A 15,870-nucleotide genomic window follows, 5' to 3' on the forward strand; every position below is an offset into this window, starting at 1 on the left:
TTGATTTCTGCCTCTGCCATTTCCCCATATCATTATTTTCAATACATTGGCCAGAGGAATCATTTTGCAATGCATATCAGTCTAGGTCTCTCCTATGATCAACTCCCCACTTCCATAGTGGCTCCCTCATTTCACTAAGAGTAAGAGCCAAATTTAAGAATATTTTACACAACTCTACCTAATCTACCACTTATCTTTCACTTAATTCTTTCCAACCCTGCTGGCCTTCTCAATGTTCTCTGAACATGCTGTGTTCTTCAGATAGCAATCTCGGGACTTCTGCATTTGCTATCTCCTCTGCTTTAAATACATGTCCCCCAGATATAAACATAGCATAATTTCTTTAAGTCCTACTTAAATGTAATATTTTCAGTGTATCTGCTTCTGACTTCCCAATGCAAGATTGCAAGCTCTCTCCTAGCACTTCCTAATACCTCCTTGTTTTTATTTTGTGTGTATGTGATTTTAACAATCTATTATACTATTAATAATATTAGTATATAATACTACTTTTTTTCTTGTCTATCACTTCCATTAGAATTTAGCATTTGAATCAGAGATTTTATTCTGTTTTGTTCCTTTCTATTCTCAGGGTCTGTATCCTATTTCTAAAAGAGACTGGTAGGAAACTGAATTGAGAAGACAGGTACCAGAAAATAAAAAGGTCTTATTCAAAATGATAAGGATTTTAGATTGCTTTAAATATTGGACAACTATTGAAATACTTTAATTTGAAGACTGACATGGTAAATGTTGTCTTTTGGAAAATTTTTGTTTGTTTGTGTTGAGGGAATAAGAGGATAGATTGGAGCCATGAGACAGAAGATCAGTTAAGAATTTATTACAATAGGGGCACCTGGGTGGCTCATGGTCATGAGATCAAGCCCCTAGCTGGGCTCTATGCTCAGCGAGGAGTCTGCTTGAGATTCTTTCTCTCTCTGTCCCTTCCCCCCGCTCACACTGGCTCACTCTCTCTCAAATAAACAAATCTTCTAAAAAAAGAATTTATTACAATAGTTCAGATAAAGACTTAATAAAATAGAAACAGAGATTAAAAATAAGAAACAAAGTTTATATGGAGAGCAATACTCAGAATAGCCAACACAATACTGAAGGAGAACAAAAGAGGACTGACATTAACAAACTTCAAATTTTACTATTAAGTTACAGAAATCAAGACAGTGTGGTACTGGCAAAAGAATATACAAATAGGTCAATGGAACAGAATAGAGAGCCCAGAAATAAACTCCATAAATATAGTCAACCGATCTTTGACAAGAGAACAAAGTCAATTTAATAGAGAAAAAATAGTTTCTCAACAAATGGTACTAAAACAACTGTACATCCACATACAGAAAAAAAAACAATCTATACACAGACCTCACCCCCTTCTCAAAAATTAACTAAAAATGAATCATAAATGTAAAACAAACAAACAGAAAAACTATAAAACTCCTAGGAGATAATGTGAGAAAATCTAGATGATCTTGGATTTGGTGATGACTTTTTAGGTACAAAAAAGGCACAATCCATGAAAGAAAGAATTGATAAATTGGACTTCTGTAAAATAAAAATTTACTAACTTCTCTGTGAAAGACACTGTTAAGAGAATAAAAAAGGCTACAGACCAGAAGAAAATACTTGCAACAGGAATATCTGATAAAGGACTGTTATCCAAAATATATAAAGAACTCTTGAAACTCAACAATAAGAAAATGAATAATGTGATTAAAATGTGAGCCCAAGACCTGAACAGACACCTCATGAAAGAAGATATACAGATGACACATAAGCAGTAAAAAGATGCTCTTCAGCATGTCATCAAGGAATTACAAATTAAAATAACAAAATGGCTATTACTAGGTATTAAAATAGCTAAAATCCAAAATAGTGAAAATACCAAATGTTGGGGAGGATGTGGAGCAAAGGGAACTCTTATTCATTGCTGACGGTAATGCAAAATGGCATAGCTACTGTAAGACATTTGACAGTTTCTTACAAAGCTAAACATAGTCTTATACAATCCAGCAGTTGAGCTTCTTGTTATTTGTTCAAGAGAGTTGAAACCTTATGTCCACACAAATACCTACACATGGCTGTTTACAGCAGCTTTCTTCATAATTGCCAAAACTTGGAAGCAACCAAGATGTCCTTCAGTAGGTAAATGGATAAACAAACTGGTACATCTGTAAAAAAGAATATTATTTAGGGCAAAAAGATAAGAGCTATCAAGCTACAAAAATATATGAAAGAATCAAACCAAATGAAAGAAGCCAATCTGGAAAGATTGCACGCTGTATAATTCCAATTACATAACATCTGGAAAGGCAAAACTATAGAGTCAGTAAAAAGACCAGTAGCTGTCAGGGGTTTGGGAGGTGGGAAGGAGGAATGAATAGGTGGAGCACAGAGGATCTTGAAGGCAGTAAAACTATTCTTTCTGATACTGTAACAGTGGATACATTCATTATACATTTATCAAACTGCAGAAAATGTACAACAGCAAGAGTAAACCCTGATGTAAACTATGGACTTTGGGTGATAATGAAGTATCAATGTAGTTTCATCAACTGTAAGGAATATTGGTGGTGGGGGAGGCTAGCATGTGTACATGTGTGTGTGGGGGGTACCTAAAACTGCTCTAAAAAGTAAAGTTAAATTTTTTAAAGCAAAAGCAGTTTCACAATGTTTATATATAACTTTCTAGCTCTTATAATTTTGTAGCCCCCTGTGGGTAGCATGGTTAGAATCATTTAAGAAGCACAAAACAGGAGCCACAATAATTTATTTAAAAGGAATTCTGTTATTTACCCACATTTTCTAAACAACATTAAAGAGTTCCAATTCATAAAACAAAATGGCACTTCTAAAACATTGGTTTCTCTACTCTCCACTTCTTCTGTACCCCAAAGCTACCCTGGAAATTCTCACATGACAAAATTTTATTTCTGCTACCTGATTCACTTTTTTTTTCCCTCCCTCTCCTCTTATCCCTTCTCTCTAAGACCCTACTATATTATCAATTAACCTCATACTCAAAAAGCAAGATATCCTTCTCTTTAACAGGGGGAAATGGAAATAGTTTTATACTATTTGTTAGAGGGACAAGGTTGTGAATACTCTCATATGAATTATTTTTATGCTGTCACCTAAGAAATAGAAATGTCATGATTTGGTGATTGAATGGACCTAGAGGGGTAAGAATTGCCCAAAGACTGCAGGCTTTCAGTCATTCATTCAATACGTTTGAGTGCTTACCAAGTGCCAGATGTATTATCCACCTGACAAACACTACCTCTGCTCTTCAAAAGCAAGGAGTATCTATTCTGTGGCACATTTGAATACAAAGTCAATTACAATAGAGCATGGTAAATGCAATACTAGGGGAAGTACAAAGTTATATGGTAGCAAAGGTGTGGGAAGAGAAAATGAGTAGAATGTAATATATTATTTTTGAAATGTCTGTGAGATATTCAAAAGGAATGTCTTCTACTCTGCCAAATACATCAGAATGGAATTTAAGATCCATGCTGGAATTATAAATTAAGGAGTAAGAAAAGCTATAATATCAAGTGAGAAAGCTAAGGAACAGTGTGTACAGTAAAATGATAGAGTATACCATTAAAACCTTTGAACTGAATAAAGTATGGTTAGTGGAAGAGAGCCATGGAAGCTACAAGCAAAGATATACAAATACTTCTGAGCAAGAACTGAATGCTATTTTAAGTCAAGAAATACAACTGAAAATTAACCTTGGTTTTGGTGACCTTAGCAAATGCCCATTGGTGTAATGAAGTCAAGTAAAAGATCAAAGTGAGTTGAGAAAAAAGAAAAGAAAAAAAAAAAGTGAAAGAGTTCATAGGAACACAAACTTGGCTGTCATGAGGACTACCTGCTTACTAGCCAAGAAAGAACTCTAAGGATATGCTGTGAGATTTCAGAGAAAGGAAAGAGTCCTGCAGACTGACGTCATTAAGAGAGGATGTAGAGAGGGAAGTCAATTGTTCTAATCACTGATGGATGAGAGATTTGGATTTTGAGGAGGAAAGAGAGATTTGAAAGAGAAGAGAAAACAAAGATCCAGGATCAGGCGGGGAAGTGATGACCAATTTTGCCCTCAGAATCCCAATGCAGTGTTCATTTTCTGTGCTTTTCTCTATACATTTTAGTTAAATCAACTTATAGCTAGCAGCAATAAAATGATTGCTATCAACTGGTAATTGCTTTGGTTTAGTTCAATAATCCTTTTTTAAAAACCATTATTATATTTAGTATGGATCTGCATCCCTGTTAATTATCTCAGCAGACAATCATGGAAGCAGTTATCCATGAAACATAAAATGCTCACTTAGCCCTCATATTCTTACAGGCAAGGAAACTCCAAGATATAGAGATGAATGAATGAAACTACAATGTGGAAAAGTTCTTCTTGACCTATTACTGAGTAAGAGAGGAAGAAAATTAATTTTGCCTAATATTTAACATTGAAATTTAACTTCAAGAAATCAGAAAGGAATTTATTAAACTATAAATTATAAAAATTATATTAAATCATCTCTGTGAATAAAATATGTCACTAATAGTACTACACTTATATTCACAAGTTACATTAATATCTAGCATCTCTTAGAAGATATACTTTTGATGTTTTTATTATTCTCTTACTGAATTTAGGTATGTTATCACTTGGTCACTATCATAGAATTTGTCTGCTTCAGAAAGAACAAAAGATTACTATCCCTTAAAATTCATTTATCTCAATGATCATTTCTCTACCACCAACTTTCTTACCTAGAAACTCCTAATGCAGTCATGTTAATCATAAATGGGAGAAAATTTAGATTGGTTTGGAGCAGTATAACTGATGTGTATTATCTAGTTTATAGGAAGTTCTAGTTCTAGTGAGGATAGTTTTTTCCATTGTATTATCTCACTATCAGGATATTACCATGTAAAACATATACTACTGACTTTGAGCTTCTTGTTATAATAATAAACCCTTTTCAAATGGGCCCTCTTTATCTTATGTACAGATATAATATATATATATCTTAGGTATAAACAGATATAATTACCAATTATCAAATTGTTATTCAAAGAACTCAAGGAATGAATAAATGGAAAATTTAATGCACCAAAACTTGTCCAGTGTCACATGGCTAATGTGAACCCACATTTTCTGAATGATTCTAGATCTCCTCCATTGTGACTGTTCTGCATTGGTACCCTAAATATCAAGAAGTAGAATTTCATTGCCATGCACTTATAAAGAACTCTACTGAAATGGAAATACTTATCATTTTCTCTTGGTGATTTATCTCATAACTGTAGATTTTATAAATCTTTTAGTTACTATTTCCATTTTTTACTTATTTCTCTTATTTCAGAGCATTCATGATTTTACACAGCACAAAACAGTCAGATAATTCTTTACCAAAGGGAGACATGCTCCATTCAATTTCACTGATAATCTGTGCTTTTTTTTTTAAATCTAATTGCTTCATATTTTATGTTATTTTAACTTTTAGATACTGCAGAATAAAACACCATCTTGGCCATCAACCAGAAATAAAATGGGTGGTCACATGTAAATATATCCCGTATAGCATTTCCTCCTCCCACTCAAAACTAATCCAGGATACACAGTTCTGAAAGTTTGGAAAAAGGCATAATAAAAACTTATGGGGAGAGACTTGGAGTGATTTCAAACATTCTGCTACTTGTCAGAGGCAATGTTTCTTGAGATGCTCCTATTTTAATACTTGATGACTGGAATCTAGAATTATTACAAACGTTACTTATGAATGCTTTAAAACGATGCGAGGCACTGTACCGAAATAATTCACTTAGCAAGCCTATTTGATAGAAAATACTGTGATAATTTGAAATGTAAAACATTTTGATCTTCAAAATACCTTTGGGAAAAAAATAGGAGGAGTGGTCTGGTTTTATATAAGGAAACTTTAAGGTCAATTTAAGACACACCAACACATTTGTGACAAAACTTAAAATATAACTTGTATCTTTTTATTCTCAGTCTGAGTCAACATTAGTAATTTGGAGAAGTCAAATCTATTGTCCAGAGGCTTCTGTGGAAGCAGTTCTTGCCCTGAGTGGGAGTGAGGTGGTAGTTAACAAGCTCTCCTGTCTTTCTCCCTGTGTGATTACAAGAGGTATGGAGAAGCCTCTAGAATGTACATTCTGCCCACCTAAAACTTGCACAAGCACTTGTTAGAAAACTGTTCGATAAATTTGAAGTAAACAATTGGGTACAATTTTGTAGCAGCATAGTTTCTGCATGTTTGCATGGTTTCCACATGTAAAAAAAAAACAACTTTTTTTTTTTTTTTTCATTTTCCCTATTCCTTTTTTTCCCCCAGAGATATCTTGAAGGTCAACAAAATGTTTTACATTTTATAACCCCCAGTATTTTCTACCAAAGAGGCTTCCTAAGTGAATTATTTTGGTTCAGTGCCTGGCATTCTTTTAAAACATTCATAAATAACTTCTGTAATAATTCTAGAAAATATATCAATATAGACACTACATGAAATATTTTTTAGTGTTTTACTAGATAAAATTGCAAACTAAGTAACATTTGTATTTGTTTTAGTTCTATCCAGTTTCAGTTTCCGAATCTTTGCCTTCTTGTCTTCTTCTAATCCCATGGTTTTCCTTACACCAGCAGGCAAGAAAATCAAGATAAACTATCTAGCACTTTTTTTCTGACAGTATTTTCTTCTGGTTTATGGTCTGTTTTCCTTAAGATATTTGAATGTGAGTTAATTTTTGGAACTGTGATGAGTCAGATTAAAATGTTAGTCAATAATCTCTGATCCTTTAATTTACATATAATATTATTAATATTCATATATAATAAAAATACAGGAAAGACAGTGCAAAAAGGTGATTTAGATCATTACCTACAAGTGAAGGGGATTGGAAATAGTCAATACTCATCACTAGGGGTTGCTTTAAATCAGTACAAAATGTTACCTTGCGGGCCAAAGTCAGAGTACTGATGCATGTAATTAATACTTAATTCCATTAATTTAACACCTCTCATGTTTCCCACTTTGTACTAGGAACTTCATATTTATTATCACATTTAGCTTTTCCAGCAGTTCTATGAAGTAGGTATTATTATCTCCATTCACAGATCATGAATCTGAGGCACAGAAGAGTTAATAAGATTTTTCAATGTTATATTACACATAAGGGTAAAGCTAGAGTTAGAATCCAACTTTGGTGGAATTCAGCATTACCTCTTGCTTTCTATTATGTCATGATGCTAACTCATCTTTAAATCAATTCACATTTGTTATGTAAATGTAATGCAATTTATGTTATGTAAATGTAATGCAATTCTTCTCTAATAGGGCTTAAACTTCACAACTCAGCCAAACAATCTTTGTATTCTTTATCATTTAAAAGTTCATAGAAGCTAGAAGTATCTTTCTTATTCATGCAACTAATCTGTAGAATTTTCTTTCTTGGACTGGCTCAAAAGAGTAGCAAAACTGACATGTTTAAATTTTTAGAAACCAATCCTTCACTTAATTATTATTTTATTATCTTCAATAAATTATACACCTAGTAAAATTACCCTTTTGTGAAAAGTTGCTTTTACATTCTAGAGTATGTCCTGAGTAATACATTCCTGCTATGTAATTTTACCCAATCGTTATTTAACTTGAAATTTGTTGACCAGTCTTCGAACCAACTGTTAGAGCTTGTTTTTAGGTGGGTAGCATGATCACTGTAAAATCTTCATCCACACTCCCTTATAATTACATAATGAAAAACATAAGGAACCTCGGTAACCATCTCCTATTCAAGGCAGAAATACCTTCCAGAGAGGTCTTCTGGATAAGTAGCACTCCAACCTTTGGTGGTTGCTTTGATTGACTGGTATCTCACTGATTTTAGGATGTATTGTTCTTCCTGATTTTGCATAGAAACAGCCTCCCAGTATCTTTCATATGTTAGCCCATGGGTGTCATATAATATAAAACAAATTCCTCTTTCATAAAAAAAATTCTGCCACATATAAAAGTAACTATACTGTTCTTCAACAGTCCCTTTTTTTTCCTTTAAATATTATTTCCTCAACTGTTGCTCATACAACATGCCTCACATTTTACATATATCAAATGCTTGCTATTTGCCTGTAGGTCAAGAACTCCCTAAGAAGTCCTGCTATGAAAATATTTTGGTTAACTGGGGCACTGATACATATACTGTATTCACACCTTAAGGTAATAGGTACCATAATACAACTGTGAGAGGGGAGCAGGGACAACGATCTCCTGTGGGAGAAGGTCATAGAAGACTGCTCCTAATATGAGATGGCAGGAACCTGACATTGACAAATAGGCCACATGATGTCAGACCTCTGCCAAGGAAGATTACTGATCTTTGTTTTCTTGACTTCGGTACTTTGATTTCATTAATTCATTTTAAGTTTGCATTAACATTGTATTAGCCTTATCATATTTTTGGTTCTTGTTGAGTTTGAAATACTTTTGTAATTGGTGAATTTTTTAAAAAAATTTAAAAAATTCAATAATTACATTTATCCCTCTATAATAGCAATTTTAATCTATTATTCCAGCCAACTGAGTGATCTTTGGAATACTGGTTCTTATACCCACTGATTTGTGAGAGTGAGACAGGGGACTAGTTCTTCTGTCACGTAAGTCCCAACAATAGCATTGACTTTCAAGCTATAGAGAAAAATACAGTAATTTGAGATATTTACTCACTACTTTTTAAATACCTTAGAAACGTAAAGAGTAGAAGCAAAGTTGAGAATTACATTTTCTAAAACTGATGGTCTTTCTGCTTCACAGAGAAAGCAACATTAAATAATGTGCCATATCCTAAAACTCTACCAAATAATTTCACAGAATTGAAGATAATAATCAATTGGTAGAATAAAAATTCAGCTTGTCAGCTAGCATATTATAGTAAGTTGTTGCTCCTTGTCACATTTTTCAACAAGATCGAAGCAATATTCTGTTTGGCATATAACTTTTAAATAGGTTTTCTGAGTGTCAATTTATCAGAAAGGTATTTACTGACCAGCTCTATGGCTTTCACTAACACCTTTTAACCCACCACCTTGATCTATTCATCTTCATAGTACTTATAGCCCTGTCAAAGCATCTTTATTTGTCTACTGCTTGTCTACCACCCCGCCCCCAGAATAGAAGCCTCCTGAGAGCTGTTTTCTTTACACTAATATCTTGAATGGTGTCTGGCACATATTTAAAATAATGGATAATAATATTATCATTATCATTATAAACATTATTGAACAAAAATGAAAAGTTATTTTCTCTATTTAAAGTAAAAAAATATGTCCAGGTGGAAAAATCGAGTAACTTAAGTACTAAATTGAGTTCAACCTCGATTGACCAATTTGAGCATCATTTTTATGGTTGTTAAGAGAATACCCTATTCCAGGGAAAGCAGCTTTGCAAACTGAGAAAGCAGGAACCATAATATTTTAGAATTTTTAAAAGATTGCCTCTGTTTTATTTTACTAATTATAGTATGCAAAATCAGTTGGATTGACATAACTATTAGAGAAAGACTGATTGGAAAACAAATAAAATTTAAATTTTAATTCTCATTATTCATTTGCACTTTAGAGTAATGAATAGAATTAGGACTTTTATATGTGTTCACAAGAGCATATGCATCTCTGCATCTGTTTCCTTTCCTTGTATTAATCCTTAGTGCAGCTATATTTATTTCTGAGGTTTGATTTCTACGTAGGTGTGAAAGACTATTCAGTACCTCAAGAAGAACTCTTTTGAGATGTCTGATGAAATATGACAAATTCTGTGGATCAGCAGTCTACAATTGAATTTCTGATTCAGGAATGGAGTCAAGCCAAAGCATGTTAATGTGCAAAATAGCTTTCCCTTCTCTCTCCTTCCTCCATTAGTATAGCAGTCAGCCTTTGGGCTGCATATGAATGCTACTATGTTTAAGCTACTAAATATAAAAATGATTTATGGGGATTTAAAGTATCAGTATAAGGATTATTTAGATTTATTATTATTATATTTTTGCCACTAAGCTGCATTTGCTGCATGAAAAAGATTCCATTGCCAATGAAAGGGAAGTATATAGGAAGGAAGAAAAAGGACTCTACTTAAAGAATTTAGTAAATTAAATAGGAATTCATAGATGGGAGAACAGCCAATATTTTAAGATTGACATCTCTACTTCTTTGACATGAATTTCCCATCCCATCTTACCTTTCTTTTATTGTTCAGTGTACTTTACCTACTTTTTATGTGCATTTTTCCCACCTACTCCCATGTTCAAACTGGGCCATTAGATAAATAATCACTACTATGCTAAACATGAGTGGTTTGCTCCTGGACTTGGCAAGAGAGCATTGAAGCTGATGTGGCCAAAATGAACAGAAAATAAAAAGAAGAAAGAAAGGGATGAGAGAAGGAAGGCAGAAAGGCAGGAAGGAAGACAGGAAAGTAGGAACGGGGGAGATAAATAAGGAAAAAGGGAGGGAGGAGAAAATGAAGAGAAAGAGGAAAAGAGGAAACAGAGGAAGGAAAGGGAAAGAAGAAAAAGGAGAAAAAGAAAGAAAGAAGAAAGGAGCAAGTGAACAGTGATTAAAGAAGTATATCTACGTTTACTTTTTTCTTGAAAATCCTGAACCTGGCCAGCTGACTTTCAACTTCCACCAGGTTATGACTGAAGATAAGTTCCATTAAAGGCTTTTAATAAGGAGGTTAAATATTTTAAATAAAGCACAACGCAAGTTCATCTGATGGTAGAATGTCTGAAAAGGGGACTATCTTTTAATTTGGAGGAAAAAAAAAGAAATGTTTGTGCGTACCTCTGCGTGTGTGTGTGTGTGTGTGTGTGTGTGTGTGCTAGCTTACTAAAAATTGCCTCTTTATTGAGTGCTTCAAATATTTAAAACAATAATTTCAAAGAAGTGTAAAAATTGAGACTGGTACAGAAGTCTCAATTCTGCAATTTAATGGAGTTATCACTTTTGTTTTCTAAGATACCCTGAGTACATCATCAAATTAAGTTCTCAAGCATCCAAACATAGTCTTTTTAACCTTTATTTTCTTCTCACATATTTCCTTAGTTCTAATTAATTAATTATGATTATCATTTAGTATTAGTGAAGTATATTTCTTGAAAAAATACTTCTGAAGTGGTCTATATATGCAAATTTCCTTAATGAGTAACTTGAAAGGCAATATTTAGTTTGTTATATTCAGGTTGTTTTGTTATAGTTTTTTTCATGGCCTGAATTATATAGATAATCATGAATATAAACAAATTATAAGAAGGTAAAGGAAATAAATACATCAAGGAAAACATTTACATCAGTAGGAATGGAGAGTAAGCTACTGTTCACATTTTTTAAAGATTTTATTGTTAAGTAATCTCTACACTCAACCTGGGCTCAGACTTACAACCCCAAGATCAAGAGTTGTATGCTCTACCAACTGGGGAGTCAGGTGCCCCACTATTCACATTTTTAAAAAATCTATTTGTTTTGAAATGTACAAAGCCACTGATGTGTTTGGGTTTCATTATCAGACTGTTTTGGGCTTTGGGAAAATCTGTTATCAATTCAATATTATTCTAAAAAAATTTAGATTTGTCAACTCTAGGATGTGATAGCATTCCTTAGAAAATTGAGATAAAGGAAGCTTGGAAATAGGATTGTATATATAAAAGTTCTGCATTACAATTGACACCTCTAACTTCTGAGGCTTGCTGAAATAACTTTAAAAAGAGTGCACTTAACACTCTCTGTAACAGCATAGGTGGAAGTTTCCTGAAGTGTTAAAGAAAACGTTGGCTAAATGTTATTCAATGATGGCTGAAGGCAGTAGCATTATGTCTGACACCTGACCCATTTCTCTCACTTCATAAACTTAAAATAAATCAACAGACAACATGGTTCCCCTTTTTCCTACTTATTTGGAGTACATAATGGTTGAGAGTTAACTTTCTTTTGTTCTCTACCTTCATAAGATATATGCTACAATGGTTTTAGTATGTCTACTTCTACTGTAAATTTTACTAAGTGAGTTACTTTCATAAAACCTTCCCACTTCTTCCTTTGGACACGTATCCAGTAGGGGCATCTCTGATCACTCTGCCATCACCAAGATAATGGTTAGATGATGCATCTCATTTTTGTTTCTTTTTCTGCTCTTAGGTATAAACTCTATTTTATAGGACTTTCTGCTAGGTTTATTTACATTTTTCATCAGAGCAAGCTTTATAAAGAAGAAAACTTCATTACTTTAAAATTTTACTCTAGTCAAAAAGTATATTTGTTCTTGAATGTCCCATGGTTTGTACTAGAGAAAAAAAAAAAGTTACACTTCAGGTTAGACTTTGAACATAATGCATTATCAATGAATTTAGCCCAGAAAGAATTAGCCTTCTGGGTGCACAGCATCTCTGTCTTGGCTTCTAGCCAGGGCTGATATTTTAGCTTTATTTTATAAGTTTCCCCAGCTGCTTTCCTAATCTGGGGAGGCAGCATCCGCTAGAATCTTCTAGTTTGAACAGAGCATGCTAAATGCTTCTGTGTTCTCCCTGAGTAGTTGTTACTCAGGGAACACAGAAAGTTTGATCTTTGGATTTTATTCTCAATGGCACCTTTCCCACTCAAACAGAATGTGCAAGGGGATCATATAAACATTAGACCTATTGAGGACAAATATTTCACTGGTTCAGAAGCATTTCTTTAGCATTTTTAGGAAGTAAGGTTAGCACTGAGACTTGAACTAAGAAACTAACTTTATTTTAAATCCAATTACAGAGTGATTTTTGGGTAGGAGAAGAGAATAGGTGTAACAGTTTTGATACTCAGACAAAATAAAAAATTGTCCTTTTTTGAGGTGAATACATATATAAACATGTATATTTTATTTTGATTATCACATATAGAAATTCCAAATTATGATTTTAAATATTTATATATAAAATAGTTTCCATTTACTTCATTTTGATATTTAAGGAGAATCATTTAAATGGACACACTTCTTCAAGAATAACTTCAGTTGGCAGAAAACAAAATGCAATTTATATACGTTTGCAAGTGTATCAAAAAGAAAACAAATGTCAAAATCCTCATGAAGTTTTTGGCTTTTTAAAAAGTTTTTATTTAAATTCCAGTTAGTTGCCTTTTTAAAAAAATTAAGAATGATGCCTGAGATGGTAAATTACATCTATACTTTCTCTCTAAAAGAGGTGATTTTCATGTTATAGTTATTCAGTCACACACGTTACAATTTTTTCAAAGGAGTCTAAGCATCAATCTTAGTTATGATCAATTGTCATTAAGATACAGTAAAAAAAAAAGACTATTCTGCTTCATGTTCAGTTTCTAAAAATGTCTTAGCTTATCATGAGACTTCTATCATAAGTTCTCTGTGATATTAATCATTATAAGGTAAATATTCACAGGATTTGTTATTATAAAAATGTCACAGCAGATGTTAAGTGGTATTAAATACCCATTTTTCTATTGAGATAAATGGTAAGTAGCAAATATATTTTTCTTACTAATCACTTATTTTTTTAAATGAATTCCAGTTCAAGGTTTCAACTGCTTAGATTTTATATTCTCTACATACATTTGCTTCATGAAAAAAAAAATGACCAATATAGCACCAACCTGGCATCTGGAAATAGCTAATTGACATATTTTTAATAGAAGAATATAAAATTACTATTTTGAGATAAAACATTTTAAATCTGTGGAGAAAGAAATAATTGCCTCCTAGTTTTGGAGAAATTCAACTAATTACAGTAACTTTTGTCTTCATTAATTTCCTTTTGCGGCAAGAAACTCACAGGATTTGAACCATGCAGTTGGGGAGAAAGTGAATTACTAAAATCACTAAGAAAACACATCAATAACTTTGTATGCAATGTACTTTAAACATTTAGGATCTTTAGTTGATGAAAAATATTCTGATAGAAGACATCATGAAAGCAAAAGGTGAATTTGAAAGACAAAATAAAGTATAAACTACTGAAACTTTTTCAGAGTTCTATTAGAACTCACAGTATATATAACCTATCATAATAACCCATATCATCACTTGAAAATACCATGATGATAACTCTGAAAAATATAGTAGCTTATTAGTCAGGACAAATTATAAAGAAAATACAGGTTTAACGTTTCCTTTTTATTTGGCTTTCTCTAACAGAGATATTGGAAGGGATGAATAAAAGCATACTTAGTATTTCTTATTTTCCAACTTAATCTGTATATGAGGAATTTGGAGGTATTTACAGGTATAGCATAAAGCTGTTCTTAGCTCCTGGGAATCTGTGTTTATGGCATATGACATATATTATTCCAAGAATTTATTTTTCTTTCCTAATAGGACCTAGTAGAAAAGCATCTATTTCTTTAAAGGCAATTTATGTCTGTATCATACAATTTCAAACGTCTGTGACAGCTGTTTTTCTAAAGCGGACCATTAGAACAGAGCATGCCTAGAAATCTCAGGTCCCAAAGAGAGGAGTTCCCATCTTGAGCAATTTGAATGCCATGTTATCAGTAACACTTTTCAGGGAAACATTTATAACCACACAGTTTGAATGCTGAGTTTGTAAAATGGGCATTTTCAATATGAAAGGCTAAAATTGTTATCAAGTGAGTTGTTTATTATGCAAATGTTCTGACCACAGTTTAAAATATTTCAGGTTCTATCTCTTATTTTAGGCAGGACTGTATTTTCCATTTGTAGTGCAAATACAACTTCTACAAAGAGTAATGACAGATAAGCACACACATGCTGAAAAGAGAGATTGAATGTGGTCTGAAACTAATATCTGCTTCTACATAAATCTTTCACAAATAAAACTTTATTGTGTTCAGCTTGTTTACATAGCTAAGCAACATATATTCCTTTATTGCACACACTTCAGTTTCAGCAGAGTAAGCAATAACTTACCTAGAGAAGCAGTTCAATTTGTTTTTCTTATTCTAACTTGAATTTATCCCGAGTTAGAAAGTGAGATATCCAGTATTCAGATTCACTCGGCTCCAGGTTAACTAGAAGGAGCTTTCAGTGCAGACAATCTGCCTCAACAATATTCCGAGAGCGCTTTTTAGCTCCAATCCTAGTATCTGAACTCTTCCAGCAGAGTCCCTTTTTATTTATACACACATTGTCCTTTTCAAAACAAGCAGCCAGCTGGAATGATGCAAACCTCTGTTCAGCACACCGTTAAAACGCAGCTTCCTCCTTGGACACGAGACTTACACCAGGGAGCGGACCGAGTACGGCAGAAAGGCTATGGGAACTATTTAATCACTGCAAGACCAGCTGCTCAGGCTCGGCCGTTGCTACTGCTGCTGAGCTTCTTGTTCAGCTGTAGTCGGTCTTTTCCTCCCTCCCTCCCTCCCTCCCTCCCTCCTCTCCCATCTCCAGAACTATAAAGGCAGCCTTGCCGGATTATGATTGGCAGAAACAGCCAATTCCTTCAGCTAATCATCCTCGAGACTTTCAAGGACCTGGAGCTGTTGTGATGTCATGCAGTCAGTGGGATGTTACACATGAATACGTTCCAACAGAAGCTAATTCAGCGATCAGCTGCATTCCTCTCACACCAAGGTGATTGATTAGATGCTCCTTGAGGATTTGCATAATCTTTCATTGTACAGTTGGACTCTTTCCTATGAAACTCGGGAGTAAAATTCCACTTTGCAGCTAGGACCCTGTACCAAAAGATTCTAGTGGGTAAAAATGAAAAGTTCAAGACAGGGTTTTCTGTGGTAAATGTGTGCCAGTCAAGCACATAAATTATGAATTCAGTAAAAGCCAACGATGA

At 33.5% G+C, this 15,870-nt stretch overlaps 1 protein-coding gene across 1 annotated transcript in view; it reads right to left on the reverse strand.

Annotated features, from left to right (window-relative positions):
• The window catches only part of LOC118553816 (bifunctional heparan sulfate N-deacetylase/N-sulfotransferase 4), a 300,517-nt gene extending 285,152 nt beyond the window's left edge, over positions 1–15,365 (reverse strand). Inside the window, exons 1-2 of the mRNA XM_078068202.1 lie at positions 14,991–15,365; positions 2,091–2,186 (exon numbers count right to left, since the gene is read on the reverse strand). The gene's annotated coding sequence lies outside the window, so the exon portion shown is untranslated. The remainder of the gene's footprint in view (positions 1–2,090; positions 2,187–14,990) is intronic.
• Between the last annotated feature and the right edge of the window lie 505 nt (positions 15,366–15,870).

This window comes from Halichoerus grypus, chromosome 3 (genome assembly GCF_964656455.1).
Source record: "Halichoerus grypus chromosome 3, mHalGry1.hap1.1, whole genome shotgun sequence".
Classification (NCBI taxonomy): domain Eukaryota; kingdom Metazoa; phylum Chordata; class Mammalia; order Carnivora; family Phocidae; genus Halichoerus; species Halichoerus grypus.